The 20,767-nt window shown below is 39.4% G+C and overlaps 1 protein-coding gene across 1 annotated transcript in view; it reads right to left on the bottom strand.

The window, feature by feature from the left end:
* SULF1 (sulfatase 1) overlaps nt 1-20,767 on the bottom strand; it is a 287,776-nt gene that overhangs the window by 143,658 nt on the left and 123,351 nt on the right. Inside the window, exons 4-5 of the mRNA XM_039522855.1 lie at nt 3,810-3,868; nt 1,647-1,743 (exon numbers count right to left, since the gene is read on the bottom strand). The gene's annotated coding sequence lies outside the window, so the exon portion shown is untranslated. The remainder of the gene's footprint in view (nt 1-1,646; nt 1,744-3,809; nt 3,869-20,767) is intronic.

Below are 20,767 nucleotides of genomic sequence, written 5' to 3'. Positions count from 1 at the left end.
TAAGGTGCAACATTTTAACTGTGAGGGTAGTTAGCCATTGGAATAATTTACCAAAGGTTTTGGTGGGCTCTCCATCACTGGAAATTTTAAAGTCAAGACTGTTTTTCTAAGAGATATGTTCTAGTTCAAACAGGAATTAATTCAGGGACAGACTAGATTATCAGTGAAGTCCCTTTTGGCCTCATTATATATGAATCTATAGATATATATTTTAAGCACTGCTACTGAAAAAGAAAAATTAAAGAAAAAAACCCATAAAATCTGTCCCATCAATTTTAATGGACCAGCCAACAAGTAATTCCATTATGCAAGACATCACTATTGTGAGGGTGGCAGGGAATCAACCAAGTGCATGATCTGATTGGCTGAATAGTCTTATGTTCTTTATAATTATCATGAAATGCTGTCTAAGGAACCAGCAATCAAATTTACTGGGGAAAAAAAAACGTGGTTATTTAACGTTTAAAATATAAATGGGCTCCAAACCAGATCTCCATTCAAAACCCCCTGAACTTTGGGAGGTTCAAGAAACAGATCTGAAAGTTGAGCTTGAGCCTATTGCTGTAATAAACAGTGGTGAGACAGAAAAACTAAAGATAGGGTTAGTGAATAAACGCACTCACTAGCTTTATCCCTCTGCAAATATTGGACTTAAATATAACTGAGGTCTCACATAAAGTACATTTGATTCCTCCTAACTGCCTTTCATTACTAGCGATGTCTCAATTTTAGACATACATTTATTTCTAACCCTCATAAACTTGCTATTATCTCACATATATTTGAATTATTATTTCTGGTGAAATAATCTGCATGTATATAAGGTGACAGGAAATGTTATTGATGCTGAAGAAATGAATCTCAGACCATGTTAAGCTTGTTGCATTATATCTTGTGATTTCCATTGTATGACACAGTCTCAAAATGTGTTCTGCATTTTGACTTTGGGAGGTTGAGAAGTAAGATTTGATTGTCTCTCCCTAGTTCCTTAAAGCACATTTTCCCACATCACAAAACCACCAGGCAATTTGCTGTACTAGGCAAAATCTGCCTCCCAGTTATCCAGGACTTGAAATAGACAATATTGCAAATCTTGTCTGAGTTGCATTGGCAGAGCTATATGAGACAGCTCACATAGCACTTGCCTGCACTATGGCCAGCTGAATGCAGTGATATTAGTTTCTTGCTTTCATGATTACTGACTTCACAGAAACTAGAAAAAACAAACCATTACTTTTGTTTGGTATACATCTTTTCTTTCAGAAAAAAATCCCTTTTATCTTGCCATGACTATCCTTGGCCTTCAAAAAATGAAATATGTCTTTTTCATAAGGACTAGAGAGGCATACATTTTGGTCACATGTTATTTTTGAACAAAAGAAATAATTTTGTGATGTCTTGAAAATAATGTTAATAGTAGCAAAATATGGATTGCTCAGCTATCTTGTGTAATCATTTACAGATTCACTATAGCATTAAGGGTCCTTGAGAATTAATCTTTAAACCTTTAAAGTTTGACAGGATGGAACCTACAGATGATTTACTACAGTTTAATTATTGACCTAACTGAATACCTAGGCTGTGCTGCAAATGCTTGTGGCATGGATGGTTTAATTAATTACTGGTTAAGTGTTTAATTTCTGTACCTTTGAAGATTTTCTGCTGCTAATGTGACTTAGTTAATTTTCATAGCATTAATAGAAGTCTTTATGCCTTGTCCAGTGCGTTTATTACATTCAAGACCTGAAAAGAGGGAAAAATTAGTTAATATTGCAAGCTGCTGTGTATTATACATTTTAGTATCAGAGGGGTAGCCATGTTAGTCTGGCTCTGTAAAAGCAGCAAAGAGTCCTGTGGCACCTTATAGACTAACAGACGTTTTGGAACATGAGCTTTCGTGGGTGAATACCCACTTCGTCGGATGCATGTAGTGGAAATTTCCAGGGGCAGGTATATATATGCAAGCAAGAAGCAGGCTAGAGATAACGAGGTTAGCTCAATCAGGGAGGATGAGGCCCTCTTCTAGCAGCTGAGGTGTGAAAACCAAGGGAGGAGAAACTGGTTTTGTAGTTGGAACTACATACTTATTTATAGGTATATATGGGTATTCACCCACGAAAGCTCATGCTCCAAAACATCTGTTAGTCTATAAGGTGCCACAGGACTCTTTGCTGCTTATACATTTTAATTATCTCACAGGCCCCATTCATACTGAACTTAAACTATCTTTTGCAGAACCAGTCATGCTCAATTATCCTGATGTACCAGAGCCTAAATTAATAAGTTGCCATTGTTAAAATAATCAAAGTGACAGAATTTACAATAATGTCGAATGTTTCCTGACTTCCTGATGCTGATATCTTCATTTCTAAAGTACATATCAATGCATAGCTACATTTCCTTTGCCTTGAGCCACATCATCAGATTGGACTTCCAGTTAAGAAAAGTCATTAAGGCAGATCTCATTGAGAATCACGAGAGCCATTCATCAGTAGATATTAACTCTGTGGCACTTCTTTGTACATATTATTTTGATAATTCAGTTTTCAACAGACAGTAGAATTTTGCTAAAGTACATACTTTAGGATTCATACAGTGATAGTATTCTCTATCTAGTTCTCAGATAAAATTTACTATAATAGCAATGAGCTGTTGTGAGGTCTCAGGCAGTATTACTAAGACAATTATTTTTACTAACTCTACTACAATGTGCATTAGTATATGATAAATTATAAATAATTATATAATCTTTAGTTGTGAAAATAAAAGTCCTATGGAAAAATCACATGGAAAAGTCCCACAGAAATAACAGAATTATATCCCTACTATTTTAGGTTTTTTGGACCATCCTTTCTATTAAACTATAAAGTTATATCCTTGTTGTATAATTCTAAAGAATGGTTCCAAATAACTATACACAAATATCTATGACTCTAATAGCCTACAGAATGTGTATCTATGGAATCCTCTTAAATTTCGATACCAACTTAAATTCTTTTTGAATCTCTAGGATCTTTCTACAGGTTAATCTTTGGTATTTTTGTTTGTTTGTTTTTAACAGTTGTCAGTTCATTTACTTGATAAAATTTAATAATTTGCAATGCGTCTACCTCTCATTAGTGCTAACTAATCCATATTGTTTTTAGACATCTCCGATACAGCAACCAATTGCAGTTTTTCTTTAACTGAGTGCTATGTGAAGCTGGACTGATCCTTTACACCAGAGCTAAATTCATCATCTGTCTTCTTCCTGTGGTAAGCAACAATCAATACATATCTATTTTCCCTTTGTGGACTACTGAAAGGTCCAAAAGATCCTCATTAGGAAAGCTGTGGTTAACTGCATAGATCATAGCACTGTGAATAATACATCCATGTGGGAACATTACTTCATGTGCAGTTAGTTACATGAGACCAGAAAACCTAGGAACAAGAAGCCAAACTCCCAATGGAAATTGGGGAGTTTCCAATTTTCGATAAAAGGAGGGGAAAAAATCTGAGATAATTTGAAATCAGGTGTCCTGAAGCACGTACAGCTGTAATATATTGCCACGAAATGAAATGCAGTCTGAGCTTCTCTAATGCAGAACAGGTCAGCACAGTGGCACATACAGAGCTTGGCTGATGACTCATCATGTCAGCTAATCAAAAAGGATCATGAATTTTGAAGTGCTGGCTTTTATGTAGCCAAGATTGTGAAGGTCGGGATAAATTTGAATGAGAAGTTGCCAATATTTGGGAACTTAAATTACTTTATGGTTGTTATGCTAAAAATAAGCACTTGGAAAACTGCATTTTTGAAATCTTACCTTATGAAAGAAAGAAATAGTGTCATTTTTTCACTCTTCCACAGCTCAGTCTTTTCTTACTGTAATAAATATTTGAAAACACAAAAATATTAAAATATTCTGAGCAATAAGTTAAAAGTCTTACAAGGAAAAAATCTCTGTATTATTATTATTCAGAATGTATTCCAACACAGTAAGAATATTGTGCTCAGTGAAGGATTTAACCCTGTACTATAGAAATCAATGGGAGTTTTGCTATTAATTTCAACGAGAAAAGGTTTCAGTCTTAAGTGCAAATGTATTGCCAACATAGTTTGCTTAATTTACCAGCAGGTCTCTGTTTTACACCCCAATTCCTTTCTTGGGAGGGATATGTTGATAGTACTCCGTGTCTGTTGGTGGAAGTGGCTTCCTAAATCTGTTAGTACAGGTGCAAAACAGAAACACAACAGCATTTCTTTAGATTCTAACCATAAAGTTTGGGGCTAAGCCCTTTTCCCAGTAAAGAAAAAATAAATTGCATATGCTGTTAAATTTTCAAGTAGGCTGTGAAAATCTGCAAAGACTCCATCTTAAAAGACTAAAGTCCAGAGTCTTGAAAGGGTAAGAGATATATATGACAAAAAGTATACAGTTATAAAGTAATCAGAGGGAAAGATTTTAAAATGTCCAGATTTATTTCTGCATAATTTTTCTCAGGTTTCTAATATTTTTGTATTTTCTGCCTATAACCTTCTAATTTAAGTTAGAAAATGCTAATGTGATATTTAAGATAATCAGAGCAACAGGGTAGATTTGAAATTTCTACTCATTAAGCACATTCAAGCATTTTGTTCCCCATTAAGGTTATATATTGGTATAGGCAGCCATTGAAGATTTTCTGTCTGCTTTTCCCTGTGAATACCCTTAATACTGTGCTCTCTTGATCCATGATGCTGGGCCAAGATTCCAGGAAATCCAGTACTTCTTCCGAAAGTCAATCACAGCGCTCATCATTTATGGTGCACAAAATGCCACATTATATCCAGGCATAGGTGAACTGGTTGGCTAAAATAAGGACTCACTCAAACCCCTGTCCAAAACGTAAACATAAAAGTGTGGTTACATTGCCTAACCACTTGTTCCTCATTGCTTCTGCGTGTTCAGTTGACAAATTAGTTTACAATGATAGTACCTTGCTTTGATATTTTTGTAGACCCTTTATTACCAACTCATTTGAAGAAAGACAGCCAAACTGTCTAGTTTTCATTCTGTATCATTAGAATGCAAAAGGGACGTTTAAACTAGATGGGACAAAGCAACAATAAATACACTGAAAGGAGCAATCCTGCACTGACAGGAGAACTGACCAGCCAATGTGCTGGGTAATTTTCATCTCTAATTTCTAGCTGAGGAGAAATCCTCAAGGGACATAAAGCCAATTTAGCCACCTCGACTCTAGGTCCTCATGTCCTAAACCAAGTGGAGGGATGTATGGGTTGGGACCAGGGCACACTATGTGCTCTGTTGACCCTGATCAGTACAATGGTCCCCTTGGGAGGCATCACACTATAAAGCAGTCCTTAGGCTGATCTAACATCCACCCACAGCTGGTTCAGTGCCTACCCAAAAAGAGAATCAGGGGAGGGAGAAAGGTGTCTTTCAGCTACCTGACCGGAGTTGCACCAAGCTCTGCTCCATCACAGCTGAGGAGACAGGCCACAATTCCCATTTAATAGACGGAGAAACAGAGGCATAGATAGGTTGAATGATTTGCACATGGTCACCCAATATTAAAGACAGAGCTCTGAAGAGAACTTAATTGTTGGTCTCTAATCCCTGGTCAGTGGAACATTCTCTTTCCCACATAGCTTGATTTATGACATTTTACGTAGCATTACGAGCAATTTTTCCTCAACAAAAACTGTGGTATAGCTAAAGGTCAGAATGAAACAGGTCAAGGCTGGTGCCATTCTGCTGAGTGTGTTACTTAGTCACAATCTGAAGTACATGCAAAGGATCAGCCAGTATATGCAAAGAGACAGAAAGTCACATGAGAGAACTGGGAAGGTTGTGCAAGTGTTATTCCCCCAATTTTGAAAAATAAGGGCTACCTATATTTTGAGAGAGTTGCTTGTTGTAGTTACACTTCTAGGTGGATGGCCATCTTAAGGGCCAGATTTTTCCCGCAGCAACATAAGTGCAAATCCCCTTGAAATCAAGAGGAGTTGCACAGGTATCAGAAAATTGATTTTGGCCTCAAACTTGCTATTAAAGGAGTATTTTTTTCTATTATTGTTGTTGTTGTTATGGGAAACAAATTGAATGAAGTACTTTGGGAAGGAAATTGCTTTACAAAGGCCAGGAATGTAAAAGCAGAGAAAATAATGAAAAATTGGTAATGAAAAAAGAGCAGTTAGAAAAGTGGATAATGCAGAGGGAGGATAGCTAAAAAAGCAGCCCTCACACATCTTCCATGTTCACATTAAAAAAAGTTGACTGTACACATATGGCAGCAGGCACATTTCCTTCCCTACTTAGGTTTCCCATGTTTTTCCTGGAGAGGGATTAATTATTTCTTATCTTCTGTCCTGATTACCACTGTATCCCATATGCTGACTAATGCTACACAGATGAATAAAAAAAGACAAATCCAAAAAGCAGCAACGGCAACACGAGAGTAGTGAAACATTGATGTTACAGACATTTTTGACTGCAAACAAAAAATAAAAACAGTGAGCTAGTGCTGAAAAGAGACAGTAAAAGAAGTTATTAGACACTATATACACATGAGAATTTAGGGCCTCATCTAATGCCCATTGAAGTCAATTAGAATCTTTCCATTGACTTCAGTGGGCATTAGACTGAGCTCTTAGAGAGTTTCCATAAATCTGTTTTCTACCTCCACATGTTCATTATAGTACAGTAACTGCCAACGGAAGAACAAAGGGTTGATCAAGATATAACATTAGCAGAGCTAGTGATTCCACACTGAAGGTATTGTGTGAAATTTGTTCTCTGATTTCCTTTAGGGGCTGCTATTGCTGCTGGACTTCACTTTGCTTCTTCAGTTTCTGTTCCCTGCTTCACTCTTTAGTTCCTGTATACAATACAGGGAATCCGGTACAAACAATGATCCAGTTTGTAGCGCAGACAGGAATTTAAAAAGTGTTGCACACAACATATGGGAATGCAGGGCCTAAAGAGTATTTGTAGGATAGCTGGGCCTTAAGCAGCTGTCACATATTCGGTCTGGGATGAGGAGGTCTTCAGCAGCTGCTGGCTCCTCTATTGCTGCTTTAGCGTATAGTTCTTGCTGTACCATATAAACAAACAATAAGACACGGGATGGTATGTTATGTGCAAGGATATCACCACACCTGGGACAGACTATGATGCTGAATCCTCTTAATTATTCAAGTGGCGGCAATATCCTAGCATGATCTATAAGGGGTTGTAATGATCTTATCTGATCTCCCATGAGAACTATAGTTGAGATACCTCCAAGAAAAACCCAAGGAGCTGCGGGAGATATTGTTGGTGATTCATTAGCGGGGCAGTTGTTTCATCTCTCAATCAGTGCTGAATTTATCTACTCAGTGTGGTCCCGGATGTGAAGTCTTTCATATGGGATGACAAAGAAGACCTATGTTTTCCTTACAGATTTAACTGGAAGTTATTCCTCATTACTTCCTACAAACAGTTCTGTATGGAGAGTGGTGGTGCACAACAGCTTCATATTCCACCCCAGAGATGTTTCATTGGAGTGAAACAGTTTTTGTGTATACAGTTGTGTAAAGTGCTTGGATACTTTTTTGGGGGGAGGGGGTTTAAAGATTCTATAAATATAACTTCTTATTGCAAATACAGCACGATCATTTATCTGGAAACATTAAACTTTGCAAATACAAGCAATGGGAGAGGCGAGTCCAACTCCAGTGGTTTTTGCCAACATTTTATGGATATTAGTGCTCTCGCCATTGCTACCGCTTATGGAGCAGCACTGGTGTAAAAAACAGTGGAAAATTTAAGCAGAAAAGACTAGTGCAGGCAAGGCCAATAGATCAGACCTACAAATCAATCAGAGCTTTATTTCTATTTCTAAATAATAAAGAGTGACTGTGATTAAAATTGACGTGTTATGCTTCATGGCCTTTCCAGAACTCTCATAACTCAGGGGAAAAGGCTCAGTAGAATATTATCTAGCTTGTCATGCTTGCTTTTCCTCATTAGGAAAACTGTAAAAATTAAGTCAGCTCTTTCAACGGCATGTTCAGCAGTGGGAATAGAAATACAGCACCAATCTAATAAAGTGTCAGCTCATTTTTATTCATTGGGAAAGAAATGCATGTTAAAAACTGTTGTTAAGTGTCATCCTTAGGCAGGGGTGAAAGTAACTGAAAGGACTTACCAGTATGCCGGAGTCCTGAGTGCCAGCGTGACCTCAACCAGAAGAGGCATTTAAAGGCCCTGGGGCTCCGGCTGTGGCTGGGAGCCCCAGGGCCTTTAAATCACCCCAGAGCTACCAGCTGCAGAGGCGGCTGGGAGCCCCGGGGCTCAGGGGCAAAATAAAGGGCCCGGGGCTCTGGCCGCAGCGGAGCTCCGGGCCCTTTAAAGCGCCACCCAAGCCCCGCTGCTGGAGCTCCGGCAGTGATTTAAAGTGCCTGGGGTTCCCCACAGCGGCAGGAGCACTGGGCCCTTTAAATCTCCACCCGAGCCCGGCTGCCACAGCTCAAGTGATGATTTAAAGGGCCCGGGGCTCCCCGCAGCAGCTAGAGCCCTGGACCCTTTAAATCACCGCCCGGGAAGCCGGTCCAGTCCAGCACAGCATACCAGACTGGCTTACTTTCACCTCTGTCCTTAGGAAGGATGAGAAGCTGTTTAGTGTTAGCAACAACAAACAAAATCCTGCATTCCTTACTTAGATAAAACTCATCAACTTCAGGCAAAGTGCCCATTAACTCTACTGGGAGCTTTGCATTGTACGAATGCATTGGCACAAGGCTTCAAGTTTGCTTCCAACTGCTTTGCCAGCTACTGACAAAACCAGAAACTGCTGTCCTGCTCGCAAAGCCCAAATTCTACTGTTACAACCGTGTAAATCTGGAGTAACGTAAAAAAAAGTTAGTCCAGATTTGCTCTGGTATAAGTGAGAGCAGAATTTAAGTCGTAGGCAAGAGGAATAGGACACACCCTCAAAAGCCAACTCAGTTCATGTGATCAGCCAGCCCCTTTATTATTCAACTTCCATTTTTACCAAACTACACCTTTACTAAGGGCCAGATTCTGAAACCTTATAAAGCAAAGTTCTACTGAATCTGAGTAAGTCCCCCATCATCATTCCAGTGGAATTAATCACAGTGTAAGGGACTACTCGGTGATCATATGGGCGGCAGAGTCTGACAGACATTTATTTTCTGATTCATGCCCATTTATACCAGTGTGGCTACTCAATCTATAAAGCATTCATAAATGCATTTCTTTTATGCAAATATGGGGAAGGAGACAAACAATTTGAATTTAAAAAGATATTTATATCTCAGTTTGGGGTGGGAAAGGTTGGGTCCCGACTAAAAAATATGGAAAAGAAAATAGTTTTGAAGTAAACTCAAGGTAAACAAGGGGAGAGGGGAGAACAGGAAATTCTTTAGATGTGACTTGATGGAGGTTAATAAGCCCCTAAGTATGTGTGTGCTTTCTCAGTTGATAAAATATCAGTATCTCTATCTGCCTCGCTGTCTGGCAGATCTGTTTTTTCAACAGCCAAGTAAAGTTTGTTGTTTAGTGAAAGACACTAACTAGAGGAAATGATACTTTAGAAAGGAAAAAAAACAGAGGTTTAATAATGCAGGGTTTCCTAAGTTTCAGCATATACTTAAAACAAGAAAGCCATAGTGGTTTGCAACCTGCCTGTTCTGATTTCCGCACTTTCCCTTGCAACAAAGATTTCATTCACAATAGCATAAAAATCAGTGCATCAAAAAGCATTAGAAACAGAAAGACAGTCTAGCAGCAATTTAAAACATTTGAGAGGCAAAGAAAACTACTGACTGATTTAAAAGTAAGCACATTTTGTGCGTGAACTAAAAAGGTTAATTATAAATAACGAGAAGGCTATTTCACTATATTATTAGAATGTCACTATCTTTTAATGCTAATTAATGGAAATGGGTAAATATCCCATATGCAATGTTGTTGTAGTTATGTTAATCCCAGGATATTAGCGACACAAGGTGGGTGAGGTAATACCTTTTATTGGACCAACTTCTGTTGGTGAGAGAGACAAGCTTTCAACCTGAAGAACAGCTCTGTGAAAGCTCAAAAGCGTCTCTCTCTCACCAGCTGAAGTTGGTCCAATAAAAGATATTACCTCACCCTCTTAAATATCCCATAGACACATCAGAGAGCTCTGCCTTCTATTAAGAGTTTACAGTACCATTAAGTCAGAACTGCTAGAAGGAGTTTAATTATATTTACAATAGTTATTTTCCATGGGTTGAAATGTGACCAAATGGCAGCATGAATGTGAATGGAAAAGATACTTCTCCCATGACATTCTTCTCAGTGCTTTGGAAAATCTTATTGGGTGGTTTCAGACTTTAGATGTGAAAAAATAAAGGAAAATCCACAAGGAGTTATTTCTGAAATTGAAAACATACTTTAAACTGATTTTCCTATGCATTTGGTTTTTTTTAGATTAATTAAGACTTCTGATCTATGTTAGCACAAAAATAGTTAACATTTGTAACATATTTACTGAGGTTTAAACAGTTATGTAATGGCTTTGTATCTATTACATTGTTAACCTTAAGCAAATCTGTTTTAATAATCAACTGAAATTTTGTTTTTAACATACAATAAGTGGTTAATCAGTCTAATGAGATACATATTTAGGAGCATTATGATGTTCCCCAGTAAAAAACTGATTTTCCTCTAGCTTTACTAAAAACTTACCAATGTTTATAAATCTGGATTAGCTATGTTCCATAATTTGTCCCAACACTGCCACATTTCATCAGCCTCTCTCATTACTATGTACAAAGTACATAGTGGGGATCCAATGAAGGTTTGGCTTATAATCAGAAGAGAAGAAATCCCAAGCTAAAATAATTCCCAAAAGCTAAAACTAGTACAAATTTTCCCAACTCTGGGCATATAAATATTTAAGGATCATTGTTGTTGTTCTGGTAGTGAATGTGCACTTCACTTTTTACAACATAATGGTAAAATGACTTCATACACTAACATTCAACTTTTCCACATCCTGCCCATTTACAGGCAGCAAAGTCTGGACTACCCTGCGGAGTTGAAAGCAAGAGTTATATTAGCCCACCGACAAGAAGTTCCTTAATATTTCAGGATTCTTTCTTTTTTACTATCCATGCTCTTCTGCTTTCTTTTGTCTAACCTTTAGTTGATGCACTGCAAAGTCTTCCTCTGGTCTGCAGGCTGTAACACTGTTAACAGCTCCCTTGCCTTGAAATTTTGTTGGTGATTGTTAGCCCCACCAAGATGCCAGAAAACACACACACAATGTCTCTGGCTAAAATCTTGTTCTTCTGGCACATGATATATGAGTTGGTGGAACATGTATACTCGTCATATAATTTCACATTGTATCTAAACTACCATTGTCAAAATTCTAGAGCTCGGTATCCAACACTTAATGTAAGTTGTTTGAAAATAAGCCTATTCTACTTTGTTCCTCATTTTATCCCAGCCCTTTCAGGATGTCTTGAGACCCCTGCCTCCCAACTGGCAATGATTTCTAGAAACGAATAAAATGGAGTAAGTCACAAAAAACCTGACATACTGAGATAGATCAGCCTCTCTCTCAAAGGTACTTCTATGACCCCCATCACCCTAATATCCGAGCCCCTCACAGTCTTACATGTAATTACACTCAATACCCCTGTGAAGTATGGGACTGAGGAACAGAGAGACTAAGTGACTTGCCCGTGGTCACAGAGTGAGTCTATGGCACAGCAGGGAATTAGCACTTGGTCCCTCACTGCTAGTACCTAATCGCTAGGCCAGAAGATGGAGGAATTTAGCTAAACCAGTGGTCCCCAAACTTTTTGGCTGGCGGGTGCCAGCCAAAGGACCACTGCAGCGGTGGAGCACCCGTCGAAATGTCGCCGAATTTCGGCAGCATTTTGGCGGCGACGCCTCTCGATGACGCTGCTTGCCGTCGACAAGCGGCATCATCGAGAGGTGTCTCCACCGAAATTCGGGGGCGACGCCTCTCAATGACATCACTTGTCAGCGACATGCGTCGTCATCGAGAGGCGTCCCTGCCAAAATGCCGCTGAAATTTGGTGGCATTTCAGCGGGTGCTCTCCCGGGGGCCAGGCCGCGGGAGCATTAGGCACCACGTTGGGGACCACTGAGCTAAACTGATGCAACTTAGTTTAAAACTTGATCTAGTTAAAGCAGTGCAAATCCCTAGTGTAGATGCACTTATACTGGCTTAACCCTCACTTAAAATCAGTTCTAGCTTGCCTCAGTAAGTTACTGAATTTAGCTAAACCTATTTAAGTAAGTGTTAAGCCAGTGTAAGTGATTTAGGGGAGTTGCATTGGTTTACAGTGATTTTAAGTCTTTTCAGCATACATAAGGTCAGCCTCAGAAATAGTGACAACTGAAGAAAAAGGATACAGCAGCTATAGTTACAGTAAAAGCGAACCTAAGCACCTAAGTAAACTGTGTTGGCCACTATTATTCATGTATTAGATGCCACTGAGAAGATATGAAAAGATGGGAAATAAGTGAAAAATAAGCTATGCAATAAATTAAGACCAGATAAATACTGTGTCGGGAACCACTGAATAAGGACATACTTCCTGGCCAGTCAATTCAGTGAAAAGGTCAAAAACAACGTGAGAGTGATTGCTTTTTCCCAGAGATAAAGTTTGTATCGTGCAGTTAGTATGAGTGTTTGTAATTTTGAAATAAATATCACAAACAAACCAATCCTTAAATATTTGTGCAATTCTCCTTCTCTCCCCAACCCGTCACTTTTTATTACTCAGGGAAATGAAGCTCAGATGTGGAATGTGGTTTTCAGTGAAGACTGTTTTTTACCCAATATTCTAAATGGGGTGAAAAATGCACAAGGAGGTCAAATCAATTGCACAGGGTCACACAGAGAAATCAGCAGTTTATCTCAGATTAAAACCCAGGATGCTCCTGGCTCTCATTCTGTTTAACCTCTTGGGTCTCAAACAATCATTCTCCCGAGCACAGTGATTCCCATATTTGCCTTGAAATAAAGAGAAAGGAGAACTTAAAAACTATGTTTTCTAAGACAACACCAGCTGCTGGTAGAATTGGTATGTTCCTAAGTAAAGCTTGGCAGAGAATAAATTGACAGACAGTTGATGCCGTTCATAAAGTTTTTAATTTCAGCCAACAAGGCGCTTTTGGGGGGAAAAGCAGAATAGATATGAGCTGACTCAACCAGGTGAAAATCAGCAAACTGACTCACTGGAAAAATCAAATTACCTAGACTAATTGTTAAATTAGTGGGTAGAAAATTCTTAAAAGGAGCCATGTACCAAATTAATAAATCCAAGCTATACTGGTTAACCCTTTAGTCAGAGGTAGAGGGAAGGTAATTAAAAGGCAGCTAAAAATAACCTCCTATATAAATGCTAGTAACATATGTTCATATATACATTCATTACATTATTTTAAATTAAGGATATTGGAACAATAAAGGCATAGAAGAACCAACTTTTCTGAGGATTAAAATACCACGACACAGAATTTGCTGAAGGAACAGGCACCATGCAATAGGGGGAAAGGGAAACACTGCCAAAGCTAATAATGGGTGATGATAAATGTGCAGAAACAAATGTTATAACATGAAGAGCTGTGTGAAGCTCTGTGATAATGTATAGCACCAGAGGTTCACTTTGAATTTCAGTTCTAAATGATGCTGAAAATGCCTAACCATGGTTGAAATTCATTTGAAACTTACACCAGGTAATTCAAGGGTCACAAAACTCAGCTAAAGGAGTCTCAAACACTTTTGGTGGACTTGACTCAATTTTTAGGTTTGTAACAAAACCCCAAACCCAAATAAATCTCACTTGGCTTTGGCTTCCATGGTTACAAACATTTTGCATAGTTCTATATTCAGGCTGAAAGCAATGAAGCAGTTTGAAAAAGGTGATTGCTAGCAGGTGAATGCTGCTAGAGACCGACAAGGCAGTTAGAGGAAGTCAGTCATGACACATGAACTAATTTTACAGAAATACATGGCCTGGAGCATCACATTTAGGAGAATTAACTATTTAGTGGTAGATTAGGAAAGATTACACAAGATTGGAAAGAAAGTGACAAATGTCTAGATATACAGCAGAGTTGTTTTCATATATTGTTTTATAAGTATCCAGCATACATCTAAGAAGGATGTCAAGCATAAGTTTATTTGAAGCACAGTAACTAACTGAAGATTGGGAGTATCCAGTGCTACCATCTTTATAACAGAGGAAGCAACTTTCTTCTTAAAAAAAATCTAATGTAATGTTTCTACAAAGAGCCTGATTGACAGGCCAGGAAACTGAAGTCTTCTCTTACAGAACGTGGACAGCATAGACAGCAGCAGAGTGCTTCTCCCCAAACTTCTCCCCACTATCTTACAAGTGTCTCTCAATCAGGGGCGGCTCTAGGAATTTGGCCGCCCCAAGCAGTCATGCCTGCGGGAGGTCCACCGGAGCCGCGGGACCAGCGGGCCTCCCGCAGGCATGACTGCGGAGGGTCCGCTGGTCCCGCGGCTCCAGTGGACCTCCCGCAGGCATGACTGCAGTGGGTGTGCTGGTCCCGCGGCTCCGGTGGAGCATCCGCAGGCATGACTGCGGAAGGTCCGCCGGAGCCGCCTGCCGCCCTGCCGGAAAAATGCCGCCCCAAGCGCGCGTTTGGCGCGCTGGGGTCTGGAGCCGGCCCTGCTCTCAGTCTTCATCCACTGGGGTAAAAGGCTAAGCTCAGCCTCTCTAATGATATTTTTAACAAAGGGTGCCAGTTAGTGTTAATTGTGTTACTGTGGTTTGTGATGGGAGAAAGAGGAGATGGCTTAATAAAAATAAGAACTAACCCAAAACGAAATGTGGGGTTAAGAAGTGGTTGGTTATTTCCCTCACCTCTTCCCATTGCTTCTGGGCTTATCTCATAGTGACATTCCAAAGCATACAGTTGTCTGTGGCATTGCAAATGAAGGTGCCTCAGAATGCAAAATTAAGGGTATACTACCCTAATGGCAGAGGGAGGGTCATATGTGGGCCTGTTTCCCTGAAGAGGGTTGCAGTTGAGGACAGAGCAAGGAGTCTTCCCCTCAAAGAGTGTTGTATTTAGGGGTGCAAATATTTCTCTCTACAGATTTCTCCAATGTGGAGCTCTTCCAGGTGCCCCTTGAAGACAGCTGCTGCAGCCAAGAAAAGGTGGAAACATGCACTCTTACAATACCAGACTATATAAACAATTAGTAGATACTGCGCCAGTAGATGGTGCTCAAGAATATGTAGCATAGTTCCTGGGTTTTGTAGGATCAGTACAATTAGTTGTTGTTCACTGCCAATGTGCAGCTCTTCACATCAGCTCTTAATATCCACAACAAAGGAGCAGAGGAAAGTAGAGGCTGGGAAGGAGGCAGTTAACAGTTCAGGTAAACACATTACCTTTTGTTTCTGAGATTTACTCATCAATACTACGGATCTACAGTAGGATGAAATGGCCTTGAGGAGAAAGGCTCTGTATCCCATTACCAATCCCACAAGCCATTCTGTCCCCTAGAGAGAGCCAATGTAACTATTTTGATTTAAGGAAAGATGACTGCCATATCTGGAAAAATGAACACAGATGATGGAAAATATTCTATGTTAAACTAGGGAAGCTGAAGTTGCAATATTTCCCGCTTAACCTCAATCAAGAAAAAAGGACAACAGAGGCCAAAGTGGTTAAGCAGAGAATAGAACTGTACAGAACACCCCTGAAACCAGCTAAATACACATTACTGCTTGCTTTCATTAGAAATCTTTTCTAGCATTTTGTGCTTTCATTTGAAGCTTCTTTCCAACACCACAAAACAGTGACAAAGTACTAGATTAGGAGAGCCACAGGGTAAAAATCTTAAAGGACAGTTCACATACGGCATACAGCAGGAGATATCCAAATATCATCTAAACAGCAGAATCGACAAGCTAAGTATGTAACCAATATGCTGCATTCCATCCAAATAACCATCAATACTAGGGCAAAGCCCAGTTTGTATTTAAAAAAAATCTTCCTGGAAGAGTCTTGTGTTTCTTAGGTTGTTCTGCCAGCTACAATTCATATTCCTATTTTGCCAGTTCTAGCAGTTCCTTATGTATCCATCCAGATTTGTTTATGGTGCCCAGCACCATTGTGTCAGAACACAAGCTGCACAGAAAGCTGTCTCCTGCATATGAGTTTTGCTTTTCAAGTTTACAGTTCCATTATTTCAGTGGAGTTAAGGGAGATCATGATAATGCAAGGTGAAACTGTCCCTCTTGCAACTAAGACCAGCTGCATAGAGGGCTTTGAAGATGATGATTGAAATTGGAAGCTAATATTTAATACCATGTTCAAGTCAATAATGTGGGTGGAACACGGGAGTGATGTGTTCCCCCGTGTTGCCCAGTAGACAAGCTACTGTACTCTGGATCAACTGCAACTTTTCAATGGAGGATGGTTTCCCATCTAGAGATTAAGGAATCTCTATAAACAAGCTCAGGTCACAAATACAAATGGATCATCACAACTAATTCAAGATCCAAAAGGACAGCACAAAATCTTATTGACAGCTATAGAAGGAAAAATGACATTTTTGGCAGGTGTGGCTAGTTGGGTACCTAGAAGTAAAGAGAAGTCCACACCAACACTAAGGCTGTTGAATGTTGACAAACTCTGGGCAGGTGCCCTCAATGTAGGGTGATGTTATACTGTTGTATATAAACACTTTCTTCTTTCCACCATCATGGGGATTGGCTCACCCTTGGCAGTAGCAACATTCCAGCTGTCAGGGGTTTGGTTCAGAATTGTGTGCTGTAATGTACTAAAGTTTCCAGTATCTACTGCAGCAGCCTCAACAGCTGTGTGCAATCTGCACTAAGTATTTAGTTAACAGTTTTGTTTAAACTATGTTTATTGAGTCTACTCTCAAACAGAACAGGTGAAAAATCAAAAGTGTGCTAGTTTCATTTAAGAGTATCATTGCAGATCTCACTCTCCCCATGCAGAAAGTGGGGGGAGGAGTTAAGTGCCTCCACAACAGCATTCCCCCTATCCCTACAATCAACTCCATGAATCCATTGATGCATGCACAGGGAGTGATGTGGCAGAGGTAGGAAGAATGCACATAGTTCTCTCCACCCCATGCCCTGTGGCAATCAGGGCAAACAATTAATCCTCCATGCTTAAGTGTGGGGGAGAGAGACACTGTCAGAGAACAGAGCCACAGGGGACTCAGCACTTCCATATGGATGGTCCTGTGCCCCCAAAGATTCCTGGGGATTCAGAGGGTTTGAAGGCCACAACCTCTTTTTCTCTCCTGAGGCAGATGGAGGCAATCCCTGGCGCACCAAATGAAAGAATGCAAGAGATCTCCAAAAAGGAACCTCACAATGTTCCCTGGCAGCTAATAAATCTAGCACAAAATCACAATCTGCTCCACTAGATTCTGTTTACACTGCAAGATAGAACTCTCTAAAATGTATTGAAGGACAGACGAATTATAAGTAGGGTGCCCTGATGTGTTGCTGTGGTGCAGACAAGCTCTACATTCAAAATGCAGGTAGATGTTTGTTTACTTGAAGAAAAGGAATTGAAGGACACAATGGAAATGGAAGATGGTAAACTGGAGGAAAACTTAAAAGACACGCTTACTTGTTTTTGTGGCTTTTGGGGGGCTTTTTTTTTTTTTTGTCTCCCGTACATGTCCACAGAATACATATTCGGACTTTTCTCTCCTCCACTTCCCGCTACTTTCCCCTCCCCCTCGGCAGGCACACTCCAAAGGAGCCTCTCTGTACCAGTGAGACAGGGCTCAAGAGTCTTCAGTATCACTATGAACTGGAATCTGAATTCACACAGCAACAGAGAAGAGGAAGCCTTAGCCTATGAGTCTGCATGCCAGCTATAGGCTCAAATTTACAGTGAGATAAGAATGTTTTCTTTCTACTGATACTAAGATAAAAGGAACTAGCATAATGCCTGGCAGATAAACAGAATTTGAGTTTTCTTCTGACCATTTTTATTGCTCTAAACATGGTAATCCACACCCTCTAATCCCTCATTCTGGTGGCCAAGCAGATATTGATACAATCTCAGTTAATACATTGACTCCAAATGTAAACAAGATCATAAGAATCCAGGGTATATTTTCTTATCCATTATGTTAGATATAGATTAGAATTCATATATTAGAGGTAATCTATTCTCTTTAATAGAAATAATGAAGAATGACAACAATTAAGGAAAGTCTCTGATAAAATGGACTACAATGATTGATTTAATATTTAATTTTAAAAAAACCAATACTCTAGGAATACTTTGGAATCTAACATTTTTGTTTTATGAAGTCCTTGGAAAAACAAAGTGAAGAGGCATTCTGTACTTATTATTTATTGTCTGTTCAGTTTATTATGGACTTCTGTTCTCTAATTTTGGACTGGCATGCCTCCCACGCAGCCAAATTAGTGGGAGGCAATCCTCAAAAGGTGTGGAACAGCTAAATCATGAAACATATGATACTGAATCTTTCAGCATCTTTTTTCTCCATCTTCCATTCTCCCTTTTCTTCCCTCAAGTCAGATATTCCCCTCCCCCCAAGATTTCTTCCTTCTCTTAACTCCAGCAACTCCCTATATGTGACCTGCAAGACCTTTGATCTCCTTATATTTCTCCTCATCCTCCACTTCCCCGCCCCCAACCCAGTAAGTACCAGTGCTTAATTTGTAATGAAAGAGGGGCTGGGGCTCAAGCAATTTTTTTTACATTCATAACTGATGCAGCAAGCTGAGAGGTGCCGGGGCAATGAACTGCCAAGCTTTGAGGTGCCAGGGCTCAGCCTAGTTAAGCCCTGGCACACAAATTAAGCACAGGTAAGCACTGTATCTTTGGGGATACTCTATCAGGTGGCAGCAATGGGTGTTACAGACATACTTTGCTGTAATACAGTCAAATAATTTAGAATAAATGAAGTAGGCCCTAGATACTGCAATTATATCCGCCATCACAAACCCCTGCAGAGTCCCTTTGACTTGGATGAAGCTCTTAACAGGTGCACTAGTCTGAACTAGTAGATTCAGTTGCAGGCTCAGGGCCTTAATTTTGTAAACAACTAAGTCTTTTCATTGATAATTTGAAAGTAGGAAAAGTGACTGAATTCATCTCCAATTATTCTCTAAAATGGTTTAACCAGATCTTCTCCTAATCTTTTAAATGCAATAGAGTCTCAGTAAATGCTATAAAAAGTTGAACGCTTATCCTGTGGAAGGTGAAGATGACAGATTCAAGCAACCGGCAAGCACTATTTCAAAGGCATTTAGAGCAAGTTAATGCTCACCCCCATTTACTCATCATCCTTTGCTTGCAGGTTAACTTTAAAACCCAAAGGCCCCATTCATCTTCCTGTTACACTCAACCTTATGCTCAGCTGAAAGATATTATATTCTAATAATTAAAGGTGCTTTTGCAAAACAGCAATTCAATGTACAGTTCTGCTTCACTTTTTCTTCTTTTTAATAGTTTCTCTTCAGAGTTCATTTAAAGGGATAGGAGCGGTATACAGACACTTCAATATTCTGAGTCACAATGGAGCAATTCTTTCCATGAAACTAGATATTTTTTCTATGAAACTATACACATTTATCCCCTTACTCATCATGTTTGTCCATGCTTGAGACTCCATCCTCATTACAAGGCTCTGTTGTTACACACAGCTCTACAGTGTGGTGGCTGTCTATTGCAATAAAACATTAAAAAGCCTATAGTTTTATTAGGAAATTTTTCAGAAATGCCAGAGGGTTTGATATTTGCAAATTGCAGATACAGTATTGCTAATCCCAAGCATTCACAAATGGTGAGATTGGCTTAAAAGTGATAAGCCTTTTTTTGTTTTTAAAATATATTTTGGGTTCTATTTACTTGCCTTGCGCTTTCTGAAACTTTAGGTTGAAGTAACTTCATTTTTTCAAGTTTTTCTCTGCAACCACAAGAGCTAGATTTTTAAAAAATGAGCTCAGATTCTCATGTAACCTCTTGATCCCGATAGTTGGGGCTTAAAGAACAACACTAAATATCTGGAAACTTGTACTAAAATTGCAAGTACTGTAATTGGTAATACTACAAACATTTACATGCATAGGCTCACTAACACTTTTTTCTCTTTTTCAATGAAAATAGCTGAAAGCAGTGCATGTACTGTAATAATGATCAGCTTCAAACAGTGAAATTATAATATTGGAACATACCATTGGCCCATTTTTTGTGGAGGTTCTTGAGGAAAGCAACCTTCCTAATTCCCCACATGCCCATTCTCCAGAACCAAGTACTCACCATTCATGTACCAAAGTGCTCCCATTCTTCTCCATGGGCAAGGTACCCCAGCTGCACTTCATCTCCCCATGATGCACTGCAGCCACACAAGTGCCATGTTTCACTGTGGTGCATCATGGGAAGTGTAGTCCTACCACGGAGTCCTTCTTATAGAGAACTGGAGTGTGAGGCACCAGAATGACAACTCCCACAAATCACGAGAATTGAAGTTTTTCAGTTTTCAGGTGTTCAGCTTTTCAATTTAAAAAAATTAAATTTCCATGGAAAACTGGATATTTCTAATAATTCCTCTGATATTTGGGTCCAAAAAGCAACTAGTCAACCAAATCCACAGTACAGCCCTGATTCTCTCTGACACAGCTCTACCTCAGAGCATGTAAACCTAGTTTGCAGGAAAATTACTGTGTCTCAAATTTTTAGAG

This window comes from Mauremys reevesii, linkage group 2 (genome assembly GCF_016161935.1).
Source record: "Mauremys reevesii isolate NIE-2019 linkage group 2, ASM1616193v1, whole genome shotgun sequence".
Classification (NCBI taxonomy): domain Eukaryota; kingdom Metazoa; phylum Chordata; order Testudines; family Geoemydidae; genus Mauremys; species Mauremys reevesii.
This window is presented reverse-complemented; position numbering and strand designations above follow the sequence as displayed.